Raw genomic sequence first — 24,149 nt, forward strand, 5'->3', positions numbered from 1 at the left:
ATAAAATTGTAGGTTTTTTTGTTTCAATTAGCATAGATGAGAAATTTAGTTTTTTTTAATTAGCATGTATTTTGTTTTTTGTTTTTGTTTCAATTAGCATGTATTTGTTTCAATTGATTTAGTTCTTATTCACTTATTAAATACTTATTACTTATTGATAATCATTAATATATAATTTTTTTAGAAGTTATTTGAAAAACTTATGATAAAGATAAGTTGGTGAAATACATAAAATTTATTAAATATATTTTATGTTCCTCTTCGTTTTAAGTGGCTTGTACTTGTTTTAATTATTTATAAAACATTTATGATGTTCTTTATAGATTTTTTGAAGAATTAACTGATTAATTGGCTGTTTATTTATAAGATGTTTGTGTTCCTTTGTCACGTCTTGCTTAATGCATTTTAAGATTGAAGTTTGAGCTTAGTCACATTGTATTATTCATAGGTACTTTCTTTGATCTTTATATCAAACAAAGTTAAATTTTGGAGTATACATGCATGTTATTATGATTCTGTGCAGATATTTGTTTATTACTGAAAACATATTGTTTAGTTTCAACTTAGGTTCATCATTATGAATATGACACCATGTAGCTCCTCAATTTTTTGTACTTGATAGTATAGATAGTATAGTTTATTGTCATATTTTTTTACTGAGCATCTGTGCCCACCCTAGGTTGAATTCTGGCTCTGCCACTGCTCACATGAATAATGGGATGCATATATCCATCTCCTTTAATAATGAAACCACTACTTTCACAAGGAACGAGGTTAGAGAGCAAAGCTGAATTAGCTGTCACATGGTTAGCGGATACACTGTTCACATATCATTCGACGGGAGAGGTAATAACTATATTTTCTAGAGAAGTGTTGAGGGCAGCCACCTCATTTTAATTGTGACTAACTTCATAAGTAGTACCTTTCTGGGAAGGAGCTTAGATGGAAGCATAAGCTGGCATTGAGAACTAGAACTAGAACTAGAACTAGAACGTAAGTCACAACAGTGACAAACACCACCAACATTTTCAAACTTTTGAGTGGGAGAAAAATGCTGCCAACATTGTTGAAATCTCTACCATAAGTTTCATGTCCAGGTTTCAAAATTATTTTTTATAAGAAAATATTAATAAAAATTATTTAAAAATAAAACACAAGGTTTTTTCATGATAAATAGACGTTTAAAACATACTTATCACATTTAAATCATGGTATTTATGTTTTTTCATAAATCTCACGATATTTTGAAAATCTTGTGAGAAATTACAGTTTTAAACTTTCGGGCAATTTCTTGTGATATTATCGCGAGATTTCTCGCGAGATTTGCATCTATGATTGGAAAACAATAGGAATCATGAGAAGAATAACAAAGGAGAAATAGATCAAATCATACATATACAATAGCTAGGAGTTGATGTTGCAATGACCCCAGCCATTGTAAGGCTGATGCAACAGTCTAATGATGAGTTCTCAGCTGGTGGTACCATATCACTGAGCTGAGAGAAGCAATCGGTTAGAAGAGAAGAGAAGAGAAGAACGAGAGAAAGGAAAGAAGAAAGAAAGAGCAAAAAAAAAAAGAGGGGAGAATGAAGAAAAGAAAGAGAAGAGGCGGAGGAGAAATAAAAATAGGGAAGAATAGAGAGGAGAAAAAACAAGGGAAGGAGAAAGAGAAAAGAAAAATATGTACGATCAATGGATGCTTGTAGCTCTAATACCATGAAAATCTTGTATTGCGACTGAGAAACAGAGGAGAGCAGCACATGACCTCTCGTTCTCGCAGGTGGGGGGCCAATATCTGTCTTTTTTTATTTATATATTAAACCCTAATATGGTGCAAATATAATAAGGTGCTGTTTGGATGACAGGTTTGCCAAAAACCTGAATGTCCAAAAAACTAAAAAAAAAAAAATGGTCATCCGACCATTTTCCGGCCAGCCACTGGTCAGAAAATGGCTGGGATGGTGTCGCTACACCATCCCGAACATTTTTCAGTCGGTGGGTGGCCGGATGACATAAAACTGGAAAACAAAACACATTTTTTTGCCGGGCCATTTTATGGCCAGCCACCGGCTGAGAAATGGTGTCACGCGGTGTGGTTGTCACCATCCTGGCTATTTCCTGACCGGCTAGACAATGGCCGGACTCAAGTGTGGCTGGGGAAGAGGGGTAGGAGAACCCTCGCCCGATAAACCAGGTTTTCAACCTGGGGGGAGGGTGATTTTTTTTACTTACCCAGGTTTTGACCAAAACCTAGTTAAACTGGGTTTTGGGCGATATTGAAAAGAAGGCATTATTAACTTCATTGTGTATGTCTGACCCGATCCATTTATGTAATGGATCGGGTCCAGATCCAGTTCATGTATTGTAAATTAACATTTTGTAAAAAGGGTATTTTCGTACCCTAATGTTTACACTTTATTTTAAATAGAATGAGAGGGCAGTCACGATCGACTGAACCCTCCTTCATCTGGAATCTCTCTCTCCCTCTCTTCTCTTCTCTCACTGTCGATTAGGGGTTCCTTCTTTCATGGTATCAAAGCCAGGCGTGGATCTGCGTGAATCTGCGTGAGTCTGCGTGAAGAAAGCCCAGCGTGGATCTGCGTGAGCCGTGAATCTGTGTGAAGAAAGCCCAGATTCATCAGCCGTGAATCTGTGTGAGCAAATCCCAACGTGAGTCCATCAATGTCAGCAGAGTGGATTTATCAGTCGTGAATCTTGAAGAAAGCCCAGATTCATCAGCCGTGAATCTGTGTGAATCAAATACCCAGCCGTGAATCTGCGTGATTCTGGAATCTGTGTGAAGAAAGCCAAGATTCATCAGCCGTGAATCTGTGTGAGCAAATACCCAGCCGTGAATACCCAGCGTGAATCTGCGTGATTCTGGACCTTTCATCAGTGTGCTTCTACCAACTTCTGGACCTATCAGCCGTGAATCTCAAAGAATCACAGCATCAATCTGTGATTCTTTCATCAGTGTGTTTCTACCAACAAAATCTGTGTCTAATAAAATCAGGTTTCCCCTTTCCTTTGTGAAAATTCGACCCTCTTTCGATCCGTGGTTTAATTCCTGCTGTTTTCTTGTTGTTTTTCCTACATTTAATCTGTGTTTTTCCCTGTGACCTGCTAATCATTGTTAATTTGCCTCTCTTGATCTGTGATTTCCTTCCTGCTGTTTTTCCCTGCATTGAATATGTGTTTCCCTGCTACCTGCTAATCACTGTCAATCTGTGGTTTCTTTTTCTACTGCTTTGTATTTTTTTGTTGATTCTAAAGAGAACTGCCTGCTAGTAGCCATCTGTCTTTCCTCATCTGTTTTTTTTTTTACTTAAGTGTCAGTTCAAGCATATTCATCAAATGGAATTTACTCACGGTCAATCATGTCTGTCCTCAAGTTTTCTTGGTCAACTAGTTTCTGAAAAATTGAATAACTGCAATTTCTTAACCTGGAAAAGACAGATTATTCCGTTTATAAAAAGTCAGGACCTCTCTGGTCACTTGGATGGATCGGTCCCACCGCCTCCAGAATTCCTTTCGTAAGAAAAGGCGGACGATAAAGGAGAACAATCTGTTGTTCTTCACAAGAATCCAGAATATGTTGCTTGGATGAAGAGAGATCAATCGCTAGTGGCATACATCACTTCAACTCTTTCACAGGAGGTCCTTATTGCTCTTCCTGATGATTGTTCGGCAAAGGAACTGTGGGATACGTTAGTTCAAACATATTCACAAATTTCTGAGGCAAGAATTATGTTTCTTAAGCGAGAATTTCAAATGCTGAAGAAAGATTCCATGTCTATTATGGAATACCTGAATAAAATGAAAGGCATCACAGATCAGTTGGCGGTTATTGGGTGTCTTGTCAGTGAAAAAGATAAAGTACAACAAACCTTGAGTGGATTGGGGCCAGACTATCATGTTATGACGACAACCTTACTATATCTACCAAAACTTCCAAAGTTTGAAGATCTTCGTGCAAAATTATTGCAATATGAGATGAATCTGAAAGGTTTCTCTGAAATCTCTCATGGGAATTCCGGAACACAAGATGTGCTGGCTATGGGAATGAGTTATGGTCGAGGTAGAGGAAGTTCTTTTCGAGGAAAAGGAGGCCAAGGGAGAAATAACTATGGAGGTCGTGGCATTCTTCCAACACCCAATGTCCAGGGACAACGACCCATTCCCACCTGCTTCCTATGCAACAAGAAAGGGCACATTAAAGTGAATTGTTGGTTTAATCCCCAAAACAAAGGGAAAGCTCCACAAGCAGAGACTAAAAAGGATGGAGAAGTAAAAGGGTTACTGTTGGCAGCCTTGGCAGGATTAAATATGAAGCAAAATGACAAAGGAATTTGGTATGTCGACTCCGGAGCAGCTACTCATGTTACAGGTGATGTAGGTAAGCTCTTGACTCTTACACCTTATGTTGGAAAGAATAGCATAGTCACAGGAGATTGATCCCATCATGGCATCTCACATACTGGAAATGCCATTATACACATGTCAAAGTCCTCTCTTAAACTTCCAAGTGTCATCCATGCTCCTAATATTCAAAAGAACATTGTTTCTGTCTCAAAACTTGTTGATGATGCTAATGCTTCAGTCGAATTTACTCTCTCTTCTGTTTATGTCAAGGATCTTCGCACGAGGAGGATATTCGCTGAAGGACAACGATGGGGCAACATGTACATCTTCCAAGAAGATCCTTCATTCATTCCAACTATTCATCCTTGAAGCCTCACCAACGTCAAGTCTTTGATTCTGATTTTATATTTACTGTTTCTGAAAGTAATAAGCCAAGACTTTGGCATAGTCGTCTTGTCCATTGTGGTCGTCATTTCATTGAAAAACTTGTCATGAATAATCTTATTCCTAAGTCCAGTCTGAGTTCAGAAGTCGTTGATACAAAATGTTCTAGCTGTCATCTATGTAAGAGTCATGTTTTACCTTTTGCTTCCATTAATAAAAGAGCTTCAAGGCCATTTGAGGTCATTTGTTCAGATGTCTGGGTCCTGCTCCAATTACTTCTTTTTCTGCCAGTAAATACTATATTATTTTCATTGATAGTTACTCACGTTACACTTGGATATTCTTTATGAAGCACAAATCAGAAGTTTTTGGATTGTTCCAGAAATTTCACTCTTTTGTTCAAAATCATTTCTCTACCAACATTCTTAATTTCCAGTGTAATGGAGGAGGTGAATTCTCCTCGAGTGATTTTGTTAATTTTCTTCAACATAATGGGATAAAGAGAAGAGTGTCTTGCCCTCATACACCTCAACAAAATGGGATTGCTGAGAGGAAGCATCGACATATTGTTGAGACTGCGATGAGCATGATGCACGGGAGCAATCTCCCTATATCATTATGAACTGAGGCTTTCCACTCCACAGTTCATGTGATAAATCGCTTGCCCATGAATATCTTAGAAAATAAGTCACCATACTTCTCGCTTTTTGGCATACAACCTGATTATCATGAATTACGTGTGTTTGGGTCTGTTTGTTATGTGCACATTGATAGCTCACTCAGGCACAAGTTCCAAGATAAGGCTTTGAAATGCAGGTTTATAGGATATGCAGAAGATTACAAAGGGTACAGGTGTTATGATCTCCTGAGTAAGCGTGTCAAAATATCAAGGAATGTTATTTTCGATGAAATGAACTTTGCTGATCAGGATACTAATTCAACTATGGTGGATATTGATAACTCAAGCTCCAGCATTGAGGTATACTACCCATGGTTAAATTCAGAACTCTTCTCCAACAGTACAGTAGATTGTCCAGAAAATTGCAGTCAGAATGAGCCACATGAGGATTCAGCCAATGAGACTCAAACGAAGGAAACTGTCACATATGACTTGGAGCCAACAAGGTATAAGGGAATTGTGTACACTCGGCGAGAGAAAGAGCCCTCATTCATTCCTTGTACGAACACGGATCCATCTGGATCATCCGCTTCGCAGCAAATAGATATCAGAAGATCTTCACGGATTCGACATCCGCTTGACAGGTGGGTAAGTTATAAAAATTTTTCAATGGATTTTCAGTTATTCTTGACATTCATAAGTAAAGAGGATGAGCCTCTTATGTTTTATCAAGCTGCGAGCTCTAGAAGATGGGTAGAAGCAATGAATGAAGAAATGGAGGCCTTACATGAATGTGGCACATGGGAGATTGTGCCTAGACCACTGAACAGAAATGTCGTTGGGTCAAAATGGGTGTACAAGATAAAATATAAACCAGATGGGAGCATCGAAAGGTACAAGGCTCGACTTGTAGCCAAGGGATTCACACAAGAGGAAGGCCAAGACTTTGATGAAACTTTTAGTCCTGTTGTTAAGATGGGGACTATTCGTATTGTGTTGAGTCTAGCCATTAAACATGGATGGACATTGAGCCAGCTGGATGTAAAAAATGCTTTTCTGCACGGGAATTTAAAAGAAGAGGTCTACATGGAACAACCCACTGGGTATGCAGAACGAGACGCCAAAAAATATGTATGCAAATTAAAGAGAGCACTCTATGGTTTGAAACAAGCTTCTCGTTCCTGGTTCGATAGTTTTTCTCTAGAAATACAACGACATGGCTTTTCTAGATCTCTTCTGGATCACTCATTATTCATTCACAATGAACAAGGAGTTACTACTCTTTTGTTGATATATGTAGATGATATCATCATCACAGGGAATTGTAAAAGCCACATTGAGCAGGTAAAGAAGTTATTAAATAAGAGATTTAAGATGAAAGATTTGGGAGAGCTGCAATATTTTCTTGGGGTAGAAGTTGATAACAAGAATGATACACTTACCCTTACTCAACACAAATATACGCTGGACATTCTCGGCAGAGCAGGCATGACAGATTGTAAGCCGTTAACAACTCCAAGTGTCATTCATCAGAAATTGAGTTCGCAAGAAGGGGATATACATGGAGATCCCACTAAGTATCGCAGTTTAGTTGGCATGTTGCAATACCTGACTTTTACTAGACCTGACATAGTATATTCGGTTAATCAGGTATCCCAGTTTATGCATGAACCTCGTGTGTCACATATGGAGGCAGTCAAACGTATACTTCGCTACCTAAAGGGTACAGTGGGTGATGGGCTGGTATACAAAGGCAAGGAAGAATTAGATCTAGGCGAGGGCCATGAGATTGTTACTTATGCTGATGCTGATTGGGCGGGGGATCCAGACGAACGACGATCAGTATCCGGTTACTGCAGCTTCATTGGGCCAAACTTGGTATCCTAGAGCAGTAGAAAACAAAAGGCGGTTGCTAGATCAAGCACTGAGGCTGAATACAGATCGATGGCCACTGCCACGACCGAGGGTACATGGATAAGACATCTTCTGACTGAAATGGGAGAGCCGATTGCTCAGTCACTGTTGCTGTGTGACAATCAAAGTGCCATCAACATGTCATTCAATCCCATTCACCATAGTCGAGCAAAGCACATTGAAATAGATCAACATTTTATTAGGAAAAAGGTTGAAGACAAAGAGATTGAGCCCATGTATGTGTCAACTAAAGAACAAGTTGCTGACATCCTCACTAAAGGGTTAACAAAGGATAGATTTTGGTTTTTGAAGAACAAGTTGTTCATGGTCCAACACCATGCACAACTTGAGGGAGGCTGAAAAGAAGGCATTATTAACTTCATTGTGTATGTCTGACCCGATCCATTTATGTAATGGATCGGGTCCAGATCCAGTTCATGTATTGTAAATTAACATTTTGTAAAAAGGGTATTTTCGTACCCTAATGTTTACACTTTATTTTAAATAGAATGAGAGGGCAGTCACGATCGACTGAACCCTCCTTCATCTGGAATCTCTCTCTCCCTCTCTTCTCTTCTCTCACTGTCGATTAGGGGCTCCTTCTTTCAGATATTACCTAAGGGTTTACAAAACAATTTACGAAAAGACCAATGTACACAACATGAATGAAAAATGCAAAGCAAACAACTAAAATACCAAACCACCCATAATGGACGACCACGGGCAAACTGATGGAAATGCCCTTGGGGTCATGCAGCCCAAATGACAAAAATACCCTTCAAGTCTATCAGGTTAGCCAATAGGGACTTATGATCTAAATAATAGACATGGAGAGCCATTCAATACTTGTGTCTTGTTCCTACTCGTGGGTCTGTTACCTTTTTTATGGATAATCCCAGGGAAAAAAAATCCCCATCACCGACTGCACATTGGCTGGCCTCTGGCTGGTAAAAACCCTTGAGGTCCCCCCTGCCCATCAGGGAGTACACCCAGCTTCGACCTTGTGGCAAGGGATGCCACCCATAGGTTCGAACTTGTGGCGTCCCATCAATTTGATGGATGATAAGAAAACTTGCTTGTCATTTTTTGATGGATGATAAGTCAAGCTGCTTGGGTCTTAATTTACGTTCAAGTTACTGATGGACTTTGTTACGAGTCTTCTACAATTGCTAGATCGGTAGGTCTTCTTGGTCCTGGTTTACAATCTTTTTTTGGTTGCAGATGGAGATTGTTGAAGTCCTCTGATACCGTCGCTGAATGAACTTGTTACTCCTGATCCGTCTAGTTCTGAATTTCCAATAAGCAGGAAATCCTTTTTTATGTGCAGACTTTAGTTACTAGTGGCCTTGGTTCGACTTGCCAAAGTTTGACAAGCATGTTCTTGTCGAGGCAAAATATTTGTTTGGATATTCATTTAATGCCACAACAAAGTGATGACTTTGTCACTTCCCTGGTCTTATGAACTGCAAGACATTCTTACAGTCAAAAACTTTTAATTGGAAAGGCTTCCAGATAATTTGGGTCTTCTCTCTTTCTTTCTCTGGCAAATCATATGGCTATCATGTTGAATTCTTGATTTCATAATTTTCAGATGGATTGATGGAACTGCTGCTAGAAGGATTACTCTTCCACTTCTCCAGGATTACTTGAATGGTAGTTGTAGAGGATAATTTTCCCTGCGGCAGTTGTCAATTACACAGGTTTATATGCTCCCATGTAGCTATATTGTCCATACGTAGCCTTGTATATCTATTGTTAGTTATTTCCCCCCCTCCTTTCCATTAATCTCTTAACTTTTCTCCACTTTCCATTAATCTCTATCACACACACACGGGGCTTGTCCAATGCTTTCAGTGAATTTCTGTTCATGTTTATTTTAAATAATAAGGTTGTTTGGTTGAATTATTTGTTATTTCTACTTAGAAGACGCAGACAAACACCTCAAATTTTATAGGTAAGAGGAAAAGGTGCATATTTTCTCTTTTTTTTCTTGTAAAAATGTTTTTTGTTTAAAACTATTGTAATAAATATAGTTCAATTTTTCCAAAGGGGTTAGCATAGTTGGAGCGGGCCTCGGCTGTCATACGGGAAGTCGGGGTTCGACCCCGTGGGCACTGCCTCCTTGCATAAGCTGAGGCCCAGCATAGGCCCTGGGGGGAGTGTCCTAGCCATGGAGTTTTACCTCCTGGTGGGTCGATCCAAGAATTACCGGCTATCAGGCCCGGGTTTCTTCGGTAACAAAAAAAATACAATTCAATTTGTGTAGTTGAAGGTCCAAGAATAGAATCTAACGTGAGTTGTCACAATACCGATAATTTGTATCAGTGTTCTTTAAAAAAAATGCAAAAACAGGAGAAATTGCCTGGACCAAAAATCAAGGTTTTTTATTTTAATTTAATTTAAAAATCCCTTTGTAAAATTAATTAAAATTGGTTTTTATTTTTAAATTGTTTTTATTTTTATCTTTTTTGCTAAAAACTGCAAGAAAAAATGTGAAAGCGTCACAACATTTACTGATAAAAACTGTTTTGTCACTATGGTGGAAACTATGTTTTTTCTAAGATCTTTCGACCCCTTTTTGTTGACCACTTTATTGTGCTTGCCATTGCACACTCTCGTAATGGTATGCGAATCCAGCAAGCAGAATTTGCTTTGATATATGCTCGACATCAGGCTTGTTTGAATTATATATATAGTGCTAACCACTTTTCTAGTTAACCGTCGTACTAACCAGGCTTTCAAAAGTTTTTTCTCATGTATTACTTAAATCTTATCATACAAATGTATTTGGCACGGTTTATTTACTAAGAAACAGCACTTGGATCGTGTTTTTTGATGAAAAAACATGATCTTTTTAAGCTTTGAATATTTAGAAAAATTTTAGACTGTCGATATTTTAAACCTTATAAAAATCAACCTGCATATCAGAATCAAATGATTTAAGAGCTGATTCCTATAAAATCAAGCAAGTAGAACATATCTGTTAAGTAAAACATGAAAAACCCTTGAAAAGTCTGGTTAGCTAGAAAAGTGGTTAGCAGTTACCACCTTGTATATATTGACAGGCGTATCACCAAATATACAAAGTGTTTCATGATAATCAGACACTTTTCTGTCGCTGATTGCACAAGATCAGCGGCCGACGGCTCCTAAATTGTCTATTTTTGCTCAGGCCTTTAACAGCGGTCGTGACTGCTGCTAAAGGTCAAATACATAAAAAAAATGGTATATGCCAGTGTGTCTGACGTTACTCCCATGTACACACACACGCGCACATATATATATATATATATATATATATATATATATAGAGAGAGAGAGAGAGAGAGAGAGAGAGAGAGAGTAGCTGCTTACACTGATTCGTGTCTACCGCTGCTTACTGGGCTTTTGAAGGGTTCTTTTCCATGTTTTTTTTTGAATCTTACTGTACAGAGTTCAACGTGTTTGATTTTATAGGAACAGATTCTTGCATCATTCGATTCTGACGTGCAGGTAGGATTTTATAAAGTTTAAAAATCGAGGTCTAAATTTTTTATAAATATCATAAATATTTAAAGCTTAAAACATCATGTTTTTTTTAAAACTATAAAACATGATTCAAGTGCCATTTCTTAGCAAATTGATCATGCCAAACACATTTGTGTGGTCAGATTTGAGAAAAACTAGTCGGAAACCCCTTTTCGGTCGTGGTCTCTCCCTACCTCTCTCTCTCTATATATATTGATGACTAGGTTGAGAAATTGATATTAAGTAACAGCTGCCCTTGGAGTTCGTTGGATTTGTTCGCCGGGGTGATGAACCATTGATCAAAACTAATTCCTTAAAGAAGAAAAAAAGAGAATAAGTGAGCTTCCATTCTTTTGTTTATAGGCCATGTTTGTTTTTTTTTTGATATTTAATGAGGAAAAACCCTGGTTCAGGTGGTGGGTTTTCGGAGAGATTTGTGCCTTGCAGTATGGCTCACTTCCAAGCAGTTAAAACCCCTTGGCTGCCTCCTTCTTTACCAGGAGCCTGTTGCTTTGACCTAAAGGCAAGGGATACATACCCTTGGTATTGAACTCTTGTCCTTTAACTTGAAGGCCTTAAGCCAACCCACCTAAGTAAGTCTATTGGAGCCTTTATCAGGGCTTGTTTGTAGGCCATGGTTAGCAATCAATTCCACTTTACATTGTCATATGATGATCCTATCAATGATGTAGATATGGAAAACGGTATCTTAGTTTCTAATATACTTTCTCATAGGGTAGAGGTGGCAAATGTGTGTTCAAGTTAGTAAAACATACTAGCTGAATACAAGCCTGATTCACAAATCTAAAATGAGCCCATTACCGAGCTGAAGTGGACCGTGTTATGAATGTTTGATTGGCTTTTCCAGCCCTACACACATGGACTTGGTTTGACATTGACACGTTATTCACATCTAGCGCATCACTACTCTAGGGGCAAGGGTTTCCCATGTGGGTTTTGAGAACTTAGTGCTCTCAGGTGGCCGGGGATGGATTTAGGCTGGATCCGTCCCATCTTTGTGAGCTGTCCTGCCCTTCTTGTAAATCTGGGGGTCGATTCTTCATCGCCCTAAGCTATCTGTATTATTTCATTTTTTAAATAAAATTGGCTTTACCTTTCTCAAAAAAAAAAGAAGACATCCCAATTCATCCCAGCTAGCTGAGCGGAACCCTTGTGGGCTCAAAAAGCCTCATCTTTTTGTGCCTAAATAGTCAGGGGGTTCTCCGCATATCAATAAGATGGATAAGGTTATGTAGTCATTACCAGCGGGGGCTCAGCTTGTCTGGTAGGAGCCCCTAGTGCACATCACTTTGCATTGGGGCATTGCAGGTTCAAAACTCAATGATAACCAAGTGTCCTTACGGTTTCAACACAATCACAACCATAAGGGATCTTACACTCATCGTCCAAGCCATAATACGTCAACTTTATTAATTTAAAAATAATAGAGTTACGTGACAAATGCAAAATATCAGAGTGCATAAAAAAAATCAAATGAAAAGAAAATAGTAACATTGTCTAAGAGAGTCGGTCAAGCTGTCGTGTAGTCTCTTTGTGCCTCCTCTCAAGAGCAAGTCGCCTCACTAGGCCTCTGAGACTACGAAAAACATAAAAGTAGTGGTATCAGAAATTTAAAGAATTCTGTGTACGAATCTCTTTAATAAAATAAATAAGCATAAAAAATAAAAATAAGATTCATACAATATTTTAGAGAGATACTACTAGAACAATTTTCATAATTTCATATAAGCAGTAAAGATATTCATCATTCAACAAAATGCAATATCATGAAGAAAGCTATGTATCATAAGTAAAGAAGCAAGTAAATATGCATGATCTAATGCAAAACAGAAAAATGCATGATGTCAGTGCACATGCATGAATAAATTATTATCTTTAACATGTTCTCTTATTATATGCATGTCCTTATTAGGATGCACATAACTTACGTTTATTTTTTTATTATCGTTGTCTACAGATACATAAAACAAGTAAAATTTTTTGAGGTTAAGTAGAGTTTCTAAGGTAACTTAGCACACAAATTGTATTTTATTACTAGGTTTCAAACTTATTCCTCGACCGAATAAACCTTCGAAATATTAGACCTCCATATTTAATGTCGGGACGCCAGAGACCTTCACATCCATAGGTGCTACTTTCTTGGTATACCAAAACAACAACTGTCTCTACACGTCACCCCCAAGTAAAGTGGCAGACTCTCCCTAAAATTGTAGTTAGGAGAAAGAACCTCAATATCGGGTTCAGGGGTAACAACAATGCACACAGAGTTTTTGTATTCTCACGGTTTTCCAAAATCGCAACTTTAAGAGTCTCATTTTAACGATAGGATATCTCAGAACATATATTATATTGTTCTATTTCTTTATTTTTTTTATTAATAACTATTTGATTGATTTGTAATTCAATATGCCAAATTAGTAGCACAAGTTCGCATATCAAAATGTGAGGCTAATCATGAGACCACAACCCGTGGAAAACATAGAACAATGCAATATAGTGAAGCAATATCAATGCGACTTTTGTGATGCATTAAAACAAGTAAAGAATGAGCAATCCAAGCTCAATGCTTACACAACCCACAAAGATCCATTATTTGATCATTGATGTATCATATGCAAAAATCATAACAATATGCCATCTATACAATGATTCCATATGCCTTTCAATGTACGATCATATATGCTAATATAGATATGTGCATGAAATGACAATATTCATAATGCATGTGCATGAGTTCATACATCCGTGTTAAGTGCATGCTTCTGTTCAATACATATATTCATGCCAACTGCATGCTTTCATTCATTAATCACACATGTGAACATCCGTGCAACTACATACATGCAAAGACATTAATTTAAGTAGGTACCTGGATATGAGACAACTATGCAATAATACTTGATTAAGCATAACGTAACATGTCTTAAACATGTGCAAACTATTACTCATATGCATGCATAACCAAGTGCAAGCTTGTAGAACCTCATTCCTTTGCATGTATCCGTCAAATTTAATTCAAATACAAATCTGAAACAGATGTGACCCAACTGACCCAATCGACTGGGAGCTGACTGCCCCATGGCCCCAATCGATTGTCGGTCAGTTGGGGCTCTAATTTTTTTTTTGAGACAGTGCCTGCCCAACCGACTATGGGCTGGGTTAGGCTCAGCAGCCTGCCAGGACCTGGCAGGTCAGGCCAGGCGAATAGGGTTCATAGTGAATAACATGTGAATAATATGTGAGTGGTCAGGTACATACTTCCTTAACATCAAAACATGGAACACATTATGGATTTATGAAAACTGAGGAGAAAGTGCCACATGAAACATGGTTTTCTCAACCCGCTCAAGCATCTCAAAGGGTCCCTCATACCGATGACTCAACTTCCCCTTCTTCTCGAAACAGAAGACAATCTTTGTAGGAGAAATTCGTACGAAAACATGATCGCCAACTTCAAAACTGAGCTCTCTACACCATTGATCGACATAACTCTTCTGCCTGCTCTGCGTTGCAACCAATCTCTGCCAGATCAAACACACCTGGTCTGCATAATGCTGGATGATCTATGGAGACTCCACTGTTCTCACTCCAACCTCATCCCAACATACATGAGATCATCATGGTCGGCCATACAGAGCTTCGTACGAGGGCATACCAATACTGGCATGAAAGCTGTTATTGTACGAAAACTCTGCAAGCTTTACATGCTTATCCTAATTAACTGCCCAATCCAAAGCACACACTCTTAACATGTCCTTGAGCATCTGGATCGTACGCTCCGTTTGTTTGTGGATGGAACACCGCGCTGAACTTCAACATAGTGCCTAGGGCCTTCTGCAACTAGCGCCAGGATCGAGACGTGAAACATGGATCTCGATCTGACACTATAGACCACAACACCCTGTGAAGTTGAACTACCTCATCCACATAGAGATCTACCAAACTCTCTAATCTCTGACTGATCCTGATCGACAGAAAGTGATTACTCTTCGTCAAACGATCCACTATCACCCAGATAGCATCATACTGCCGTCGGGTCCTTGACAACCCTATGATAAAATTCATGGATATATCATCCCACTTCCACTCTGAGATCTCAAGCGGCTATAGAAGTCCACCAGGTCTCTGATGCTCGATCTTCACTTGCTGACAAGTGAAACACCGGGATACGAACTCTGTGATGTCTAGCTTTATACCATTCCACCAATAAGTTCTCTGAAGATCTTTGAACATGTTGGTGGAACCAGGATGAACGAAATATCTCGACCTGTGGGCTTCACTCATCAGCTCCTCTCGCAACACCTTTGAGACCCACTATCTGTCTTCGAACATGATGGTCCCATCCTCCACTCGATGAAACTACGCCTTTGGCTTCTGGGCACTCACGCATAACCTCTTCAAATCTGGATCGGTTGACTGAAGCTCCTCGATCTGATCTATAATCTTTGATCGCGCCTGCATCCCAGCATAAAGGATGCATCCGGACTCGTTCATAAATGATTGTCATCTAACAAACTCCTCGGCTAGATCCCAATTCTCCCAATCAGACTGGCCGTCGTGACCAGCGCCTTCCTGCTAAACGCATCTGCCACCATATTCACCTTACCAAGTTGGTAAGCAATGGAGAAGTTATAGTCCTTCAGGAATTCCAACCACCTACGCTACCTCAAATTCAATTCATGCTGAGAGAATATATACTTGAGGCTCTTGTGATCAGACAAGACCCCAAACTGCTTTCCATAGGTAGTGACACCAGATCTTTAACACGAAGACCACTGCCACTAACTCCAAGTCATGCATGCGGTAATTCTTCTCGTTCACCTTCAGCTGTCGAGAATTATACATGATAACTTTTTCATGCTGCATAAGGACACAACCTAGTACAGTTCCCAAGGCATCGCTGTACACAATAAAACCACCTGTCTCAGAAGGCAACATCAAAACTAGTGCCATGGTCAACCTCCTCTTTAGCTCCTAAAAGCTATCCTCACATCGAGGTGACCAATCAAACTTCACTCCCTTCTACAATAGTCGAGTCATCAAGGCAGCTATACATGAGAAGTCCTAGATAAATCAACGATAACAACCCGCCATCCCAAGAAACTCTTGATGTCAGTCACCGTCTTTGGCCACCCTCAAGACAACACGTCCTCCACATTTGCTGGATCGACCTCCACGCCCTTCTCGGAGATCACGTGGCTCATAAACATCACTCTATCAATCTAAAACTCATACTTCAAGAACTTAGCATAAAGCTGATGTTCTCTCATTGTTTGCAACACAATCCACAAATGCTCTCAGTGCTCCTCCATGCTCTTAGAGTAGATAAGAATGCCATCAATGAATATGATGACAAAAGAATCCAGCCACAAACTAAAAACCTGATTCATCAGGTCCATAAATGCTGCAGGGGCATTGGTCAGTTCAAAAGACATCACCAGAAACTCATAATGCCCAAACCTGGACCTGAATGCGGTCTTCAAAATATCCTCCGCCTTGATCCTCAACTAATGATACGAAGAATGAAGGTCGATCTTCGAGAACAACTTTGCCTTCCTTAGCTGATTGAACAAATCATCGACCCTAGGCAAGGGGTATTTGTTCTTCACCGTCACCTGGTTCAGCATGTGGTAATTAATATAAAGCCACATTGAACCATCCTTCTTCTTGACAAAGAGGACCGGTGCACCCTAGGAAAATACACTCGGCCTGATAAATTCTTTGTCCATAAGTTCTTGCAACTGCTTTTTCAGCTCTACTAACTCTGCAGGTGCCATGCAATACGGTGCTCGAGAAACAGGTACTGTACCAAGCACTAACTCGATCGAGAACTCAATCACATGGTGCAGCGAAAATCCTGATAGGTCCTCTAGAAAGACATCCAGAAACTCATGAACAACGTCTAGCTGCTCTAAGGGTGTCGCCTGACTCTCCTGCGCGGACACACTGGCCAAGAACGCCATGCAACCCTGCTTATGGTATTTGAAGATCTTCAATGCGAAGATAATTTTTATCTCGCTCACCGGTCTAGTCGACTGAAATACCAAAGTGGACAGTTCGGGGTGCTCCAAAAGAACCTTCTTTTCTCGACACTGGAGGGTAGCATTATGTTTGAACAACCAGTCCATACCCAAAATGACATCATAAAATGTCATATCTAGTATAACCAAGCCGACAGACAACTCATGCCCCTCGATAATGATGCAAACTGCCAAAAAATACTTTCCACAAGAAGAGGATGCACCCATAGGTGACATCACATCAAGAGCCTTATCAAGGTTAGAAGAAACCAATTTGAGCAAATTCACAAATGAAGCAAAAATAAAACTGTGGGTCACACCCGAATCAAACATCATACATGCATAATGATCAACGACTTAGAAGATACCTTCGGTCAGATCAGGTTGATCACCCTGTGTGGCTGCTGTAGCACCGTAAACTCGCCCGTTGGTCCTATGCTGACCCTGCTTTTGTTGAGGTCTCTGTTGCGGTGGTTGCTACTGATGTTGTCCTCCCTAAGTCGCTGGCTTGTTCAGACAGTATGGAACAATGTGCCCAGGCTGCTGGCACTGATAGCAAACCCCCTTGAACATCAGACAAAAGCTCAGAGGATGATTTTTGTTGCACTTGAGACATACTGATTGGGCCTTCCCCTGCTGCTACTGCTTCTGCTGGGGTCGACCTTGCTGGGTCCGCTGTCTCTTGCACCCTGCGTCTTGCCGCCCGAAGGTGGGTTCTTTCTCGCTCCGCTTAAAGTACCACCACCATTGCTGCTCTTCTTCTGAGGTCCATTTCTAGACCCCTCCCACTCCTCCATCAGGATTGTAGCTGACTCTATCGCATCGGCCAAAATAGTAGGTCGACTCATCTTTATACAGACTTGAAGTTCATCTTTCAGTCCACGCATGAACTTGATCACCTTCTTCTTTTCACCAGCGAACAAGTTCGGACAATACCGCTCCAAGCTCCTGAATTTGGTGGCACAGTCCACCAAACTCATGCTTCCTTAAGTAAGCTCAAGGAACCGCTGTTGCATTCGCTCCTAAGGGAAGGAAGGAAAATAGGTGTCCAAGAACTCCTCTCTGAATACCTCTCAGGGAATCACGTCTACTCCATTGTACTCCACCATTCGTAGGGTGTCCCACCACTTCTTGGCTTTGCCCTTCAGACGATACATGCCAAAAATGGTCTTTTTGTACACGCAGATAGGTAGGACATTGAATGCTCGCTCAGTTTGCTCGATCTAGCTTTCGGTTGCCTTTGGGTCAGCCTTCCCTGCAAAAGTTGGCGGATCCAACTTCAGGAATCGTTCGTAAGTAACTGTGTCGGGGTCTGGAGCAACCTCGACCGGATGGATATAAGTAGCTATCTGTGTCGCCTGCATCGTCTACACCACCTATACCATCAGAGTCTTGGTCAGAGTGTGGGGGGCATTCATCATGAAATCCCTCTGCTCCTGCCAGTTAGCAGGAGCACGAGAAGAAGTCGAAGCACCCTTGCGTCGATACATCTAAAACATGAGAATTTTGAAAAATTACACCCCGATCGATCCTACCATCTTGAGATTAATCCCAAACAATTACATTCATGCAATCACTCTAAAGATTATTAAACTATAAATGCAATCTAGCATAATAAATTTATATGCTTTAATAAAAGTATCAAATAACCTTAATAATGAAGGAGACTGCTCTGGAGCACGAGGCACAACTTGCTGACACTTAAGGACATGACTCACTTACCAAAATTAAAAACTTTAATGCTAAGAAGATGGTAAAAATGTAAGATTTTGTGATTGCTCTGATACCAAATCTGTAACGAGCTCATCTCATACCCGTTGAAAATTATCATTTTTTTTCAATTACAGAAAACACTCCCAGAGACCAAGGGTCCTTATAGTTTCAACACAATCATAACCACAAGAAATCTTACACCCATCGTCCAAACCATAGCAAACCAACTTTATTAATTTAAAAATAATAGTCATGTGACAAATATAAAATATCAGAGTGCATAAAAAAATCAAATGAAAAGAAAAGAGTCATGCTGTCCAAGAGAGTCAATCAAGCAGTCGTGTAGTCTTCTCGTAGCTCCTCTCAAGAGCAAGTCGCTTCACTGAGCATCTGAGGCTACGAAAAACACAAAAGAAGGGGTGGCCGAAATCTAAAAAATTATGTGTACGAATTCTTCTAATGAAATAAATAAACATAAAGAATACAAATAAGATTCATACAATATTTTAAACGGATACTACTAGAACAATTTTCATAATTTCATATAAGCGGTAAATATATTCATCATGCAACAAAATGCAATATCATGACGACAACTAGGTATCATAAGTAAGAAAGCAAGTAAATATGTAAGATCTAATGCAAAACAGGAAAATGCATGATGTCAGTGCACATGCATGAATAAATTATTATCTTTAACAATTTCTCTTATTATATGCATGTCCGTATTAGGATGCACACAACTTAGGTTCCTATTTTTATTAATAACCATTCCATTAATTTGTAATTCAGTATACCAAATCAGTGACACAAGTTCGCATATCCAAATGCGAGGCTCATCACGGAACCACAACACGTGAAAAATATAAAACAATGTAATATAGTGAAACAATATCAAAGTAACTTTTGCGATACATTAAAACAAGTAAAGAATGAGCAATCCAAGCTCAAGGCTTACACAACCTACAAAGATCCATTATTTGATCATTGATGCTATCATATGCAAAAATCATAACAACATGTTATATATACAATGATTCTATATGCCTTTCAATGTACGATCATGTATGCTAATATAAATATATGCATGAAATAACAATATTCATAATGCATGTGCATGAGTTCACACATTCGTATTAAGTGCATGCTACCATTTAATACACATATTCATGTCAATTGCATGCTTTCATTAATCACACATGCGAACATGTGTGCAACTACATACATGCAAAGACATCAATTTAAGTAGGCACCTGGACATGAGATAACAATATAATAATACTTGATTAAGCATAACATAACATGTCTTAAACATATGCAAACTATTACTCATGTGCATGCATAACCAAGTGCAAGCTTGTAGAACCTCATTCTTTTGCATGTATCTGTCAAATTTAATTTAAATACAAATCTGAAAATTTAAAATACATAGCTGAACACACACACACACATATATTTTAAACATATGTGACCCAGCCGACCCAATCGACTGGGTCTGGCACACAGTCAAACCCACCCAGTCGTCCCAGTCGGCTGGGTCAGTCCCTCAGCCTAGCCGACCCAATCAGCTGAGGGCTGACTGCCCCATGGCCCCAATGCCTGCCCAGCCGACTGACAGTCGGCTAGGGCTAAACCATGTCTGTACCCAACCGACTGCTAAGAAATTTCTTTTTTTTTTGAAACAGTGCCTGCCCAACTGATTGCTAGGTTGGGCTCAGCAGCCTGCCAGGGTCTGGCAGGTCCTGTTCGGCTGGTCTGACAGCCAATCGCCCCCTTTTCTTTCAAAACTTCTTTGCCCAACAATGTTAAGCATGTGTGTGCGAGTTTATCACACAAGTAAGTATGTATATGCATATTTAAAAATCTATCATGTATGTTCATGCAATTTTCTATTGAGATATACCTGTATGTCCAGATTCACTAACAGATGAGCATACTTTTGCAGAATTACACTCCAAATATGCATATATAGACATATTCATTTGAAATCTATATGTGTAGATGCTGAGTTTTACACTCAGTTTTTACATGAATTTCGTATACAAATAAATGTCGTAGAGCATACAACTAAACCTACTCTTTTAACATGAACCCATGCAAAAACACATCGATTCACGTATGCATGAACATGCATATTTTCATTAGTTATGCAGGCATGTACAATTTTACGATCCACATATGCCATCATATGTATGTTTACATTCGACTAGACATGGTATGCAAACATATATAAATTTCAAAATCAAGTATGCATGCATGACAAAACCTATATTAAGATATGCACTCAGTCTCAACATGCTTGTGCTGAAATCTTTTTTTTAAAATATACATGATACTGAATTTCTGTCACATGCTACATGTCTCCACCGATCCATACTTTAGATTAATCGTGGGAAACAATTTTTATAACAAAACACGCACCCAATAAGGAGCTTTTATCATAAATAAAGTTCTGTTTTATTATGCATATAGACACACATAATTTCTTTTTTTGACCAAACAATAGAATTTGAAATACATCCAATAAAGATGATTCATAAATCCCCAACCATGTATTTTAGAGTGAATATCCAGATTCCATCTTTTTCCATGAATTTTCATCAAAATATTGCATAGAAATCTAATCTATATTCAATTTTTCACTTAAATCAAGTGAGGAAACCCGTACCTTAACCAAACGTCGGATGGCTGGAGATCAATTAATCTCCCTCTTCTTCTTCCTCTCTTTTCCTCTCCTTCTCTCTCCTCTTTTTTTTTTCCTTTCTCTTTTTCTTTCCTTCCCTCTTTTTTTTTTTATCTTAAATAGGTCAAGAGGGAGGTGACGCCCCCCTTCTCCAGCTCTTTCTAGATGGCCTGGCGATGGAGAGTTTCCTCTTTTGTGGAGTCTTACACCCACTCTTTTAAAAATTTTAAAGCTCTTCTTAATTTAACTTTTTCAAAGTTTATAATTTTTTAAAAGTCTTTTCTCAAACCTTCTTAAGTCTCTTTAGGTATGAATAAGGACTCTATTTAGAAGTCTTAAACAACCATAAAAATAAAATTTAGAATGAAATAAAATTAATTAATTATTAATTATTAATTATTAAATAATAAATAATTATTCAGAAGCTTTCAAAAGTTTCCAAATTAACTTGAAAGGCTTTTTAACACTAATTAACTTTAATTTAATGGTTTCTAATGAATTTAAAGTTAGAAATTCGTTGGGCATGAATTTGGATCTGGATCTGGATATAAGATCCAAACCTATCTCAAAAAATCCAAATAAATTTTGGACTGGACCAAATCTAGATTAATATGGGTCTTGGATAGAGTCTAGATCCATACTAATTTGAATCAAATTCATCGGATTTAGTCCAATCCAAATCTGGATTTGAACCGACAAACTATTCATTTTTTGAAAAAATATGATTTTTGAGCCAACCAGAACTCGATTTCGGAAAAGTAACATATCGTTGTGCTCGGCATTTCAAGACACATTCAACGATATATCACATGAATACAAATTCTGAATTTTGCCCAAAAATAACTTGAATTTCGCTTGAATTTAAAAGTAAAAAATAAAACTTTCTTACATTTTAAATGGTTCGTTTAGACCTAGTTGATGAGACTTGGGCCAAGCCCAGACTCAAAAGCATCGGTCCAATATCGAGGTTCAAACGATTTTGCTTGATTACTTAGTTAAATTTTCAACAAAATCATAAAATGACTAAGTGCAAAAATACGCGATATTGCAAATATTCCATCCATAATTTGATATGGCCAAATTTGTTGCAGAGCCAACTCGGATACAAAACGAAAAAAACTTTTACTAAACCCTGGTTCAATCATAAATATGCAAAGCTTTTGCACCTAACTTGGGCCAAGGTATTGACCGGAGCCTGAATGGGATCTGATCCATATTGTTAGATATGTGCAGTTCGTATCTGAATCTGGGTCAGATTGGTATTTGTTAGATTTGGATCCGGATTGGAAAAGCATGCAACAATAGATCTAGGTTGAAATTGGGTCCAACTCAACCTATTGTGAGATCCCAATCGCATCCAAATCAAGAGTTGACTTTAGGTGTATGCTCATGGTATGAGTTTGGGTCAGATATCTCAGGGAACTGAATCTCTTTAGTCAGGTTTGGTTTGTTAAACCAAATCTGATTGCTTAAAGGTTGGTTTGCATACAATATAATGCAATCTAGCAGGATTTGGATTTGGATTCAGTTTTTCACTGTGAGCCACGTTGATCAAAGTTTTAATGAGAAAATGACTTTCTTTTAATGAGATATTAAATCTTTTTATTTTTTTTTCACACTTTCTTGGCAAAATATAAAAAATAAAAAACAGAAAAATAAATATTCACAAAGGAAAAACTAAAAAAAAATGAATCCTGGCGACAGATAATGTTTTAAGCTGATGGCAAAATTCTGATTTTTTTTGCATTAAAAAATGCCGATATTTGTCGATTTGTTAATAATATCTTGAAAAAAAATGAGTTTTTTTGTGGGTTTAAACTTTGAACTTGGCACGTGTTATCAGCTGTCAGGAACAACTCAACCAAAAGCTTTTGGTGTGGTTTTTTTTAAAGGCAAGCTGGGGTTAAACACTATACCATTGGGTTTTGAACCGCCAATGTCCCAACACAAGGTGACGTGCACTAGATGCTCCTACCAGACAAGCGGAGCCCCGTCGGTGTGGGTGGTTTTGTTATGTCTGCCTCATGCGACGTACATGAGTAAGGCCCTCATATAATCACTCTTCAATAGAGTTACATGGTACTCCCGTGTCAGGTCCAGAAAGGGTCACAATAATGTGGATACGTGTGGTTGGTTCCCCATGTTTGAACACCATTTGGGCCATTCAATCAAATTCAATATGGTAATTTATATTTAATTAAAAAAATCCTTATAATCGTAAGAAAAATGTATAATGTTTGCTGCCCTCATGGGTTCCAAACCTTCTACTGAAAAACTCAAAAACTTTTATTTTTTTTTCGCATCTGACCTTTCAGATCTACATGTTTGGTTTAGTAGAAAACAACTCTTGAATCATGGTTTTTTGATGTGTATATTGGTTTTTACAGGGATAAAAAAATCAAAGGCGTATTTTTACGAATTTTGAACATTCAAAATATAGTATTTTTACCTTGAAAAAAAAATACAATTCAAAGGATGATTTCTACTATTTTGATCATTTCAGAAACATCCATGGGTCAGATTTGGTCAAATGACCTCTCTCCTTAAGAGATTCAACTAAAGGGTTTGAAACCCAAGAGGGTGACCAATATTTTCCCTAAAAAATGTCCTACTTATGACCATTACGATGGTTACATTGGAATTTAGATGTAACCATTTTTTTAATCTCCAATTATGATTAAATTTGAAATTGATCAAAATCTAGGTCATCAAATTGAATTTAATTGCATATGCGTCTGCGTGTGTGGAGAGCAGATCAGGTAAAACAGTGAGCGACAACGGTAGTGGGCGTGTTTGATAGCGCCGATTTGTTCTCCCACAAGAAAAAAAAAGCTTTTACTTTTTCGTAAGGCCTACTTGTACCATCAAACATGTAAAAAGTTTCCCCCTCAAAAAAGTGCCTTTTGAGGAGGTTATTTTCCTAGAA

The 24,149-nt window shown here is 38.5% G+C and overlaps 1 protein-coding gene across 1 annotated transcript in view; it reads left to right on the top strand.

The window, feature by feature from the left end:
- The window catches only part of LOC149835643 (synaptotagmin-2-like), a 63,614-nt gene extending 54,433 nt beyond the window's left edge, over positions 1-9,181 (top strand). The window contains exon 9 of the mRNA XM_090008652.1: positions 8,871-9,181. The gene's annotated coding sequence lies outside the window, so the exon portion shown is untranslated. The remainder of the gene's footprint in view (positions 1-8,870) is intronic.
- Positions 9,182-24,149: the final 14,968 nt, after the last annotated feature.

This window comes from Nuphar pumila, chromosome 6, assembly GCF_984573655.1.
Source record: "Nuphar pumila chromosome 6, dmNupPumi1.hap1.1, whole genome shotgun sequence".
NCBI classification, from domain to species: Eukaryota; Viridiplantae; Streptophyta; class Magnoliopsida; order Nymphaeales; family Nymphaeaceae; genus Nuphar; species Nuphar pumila.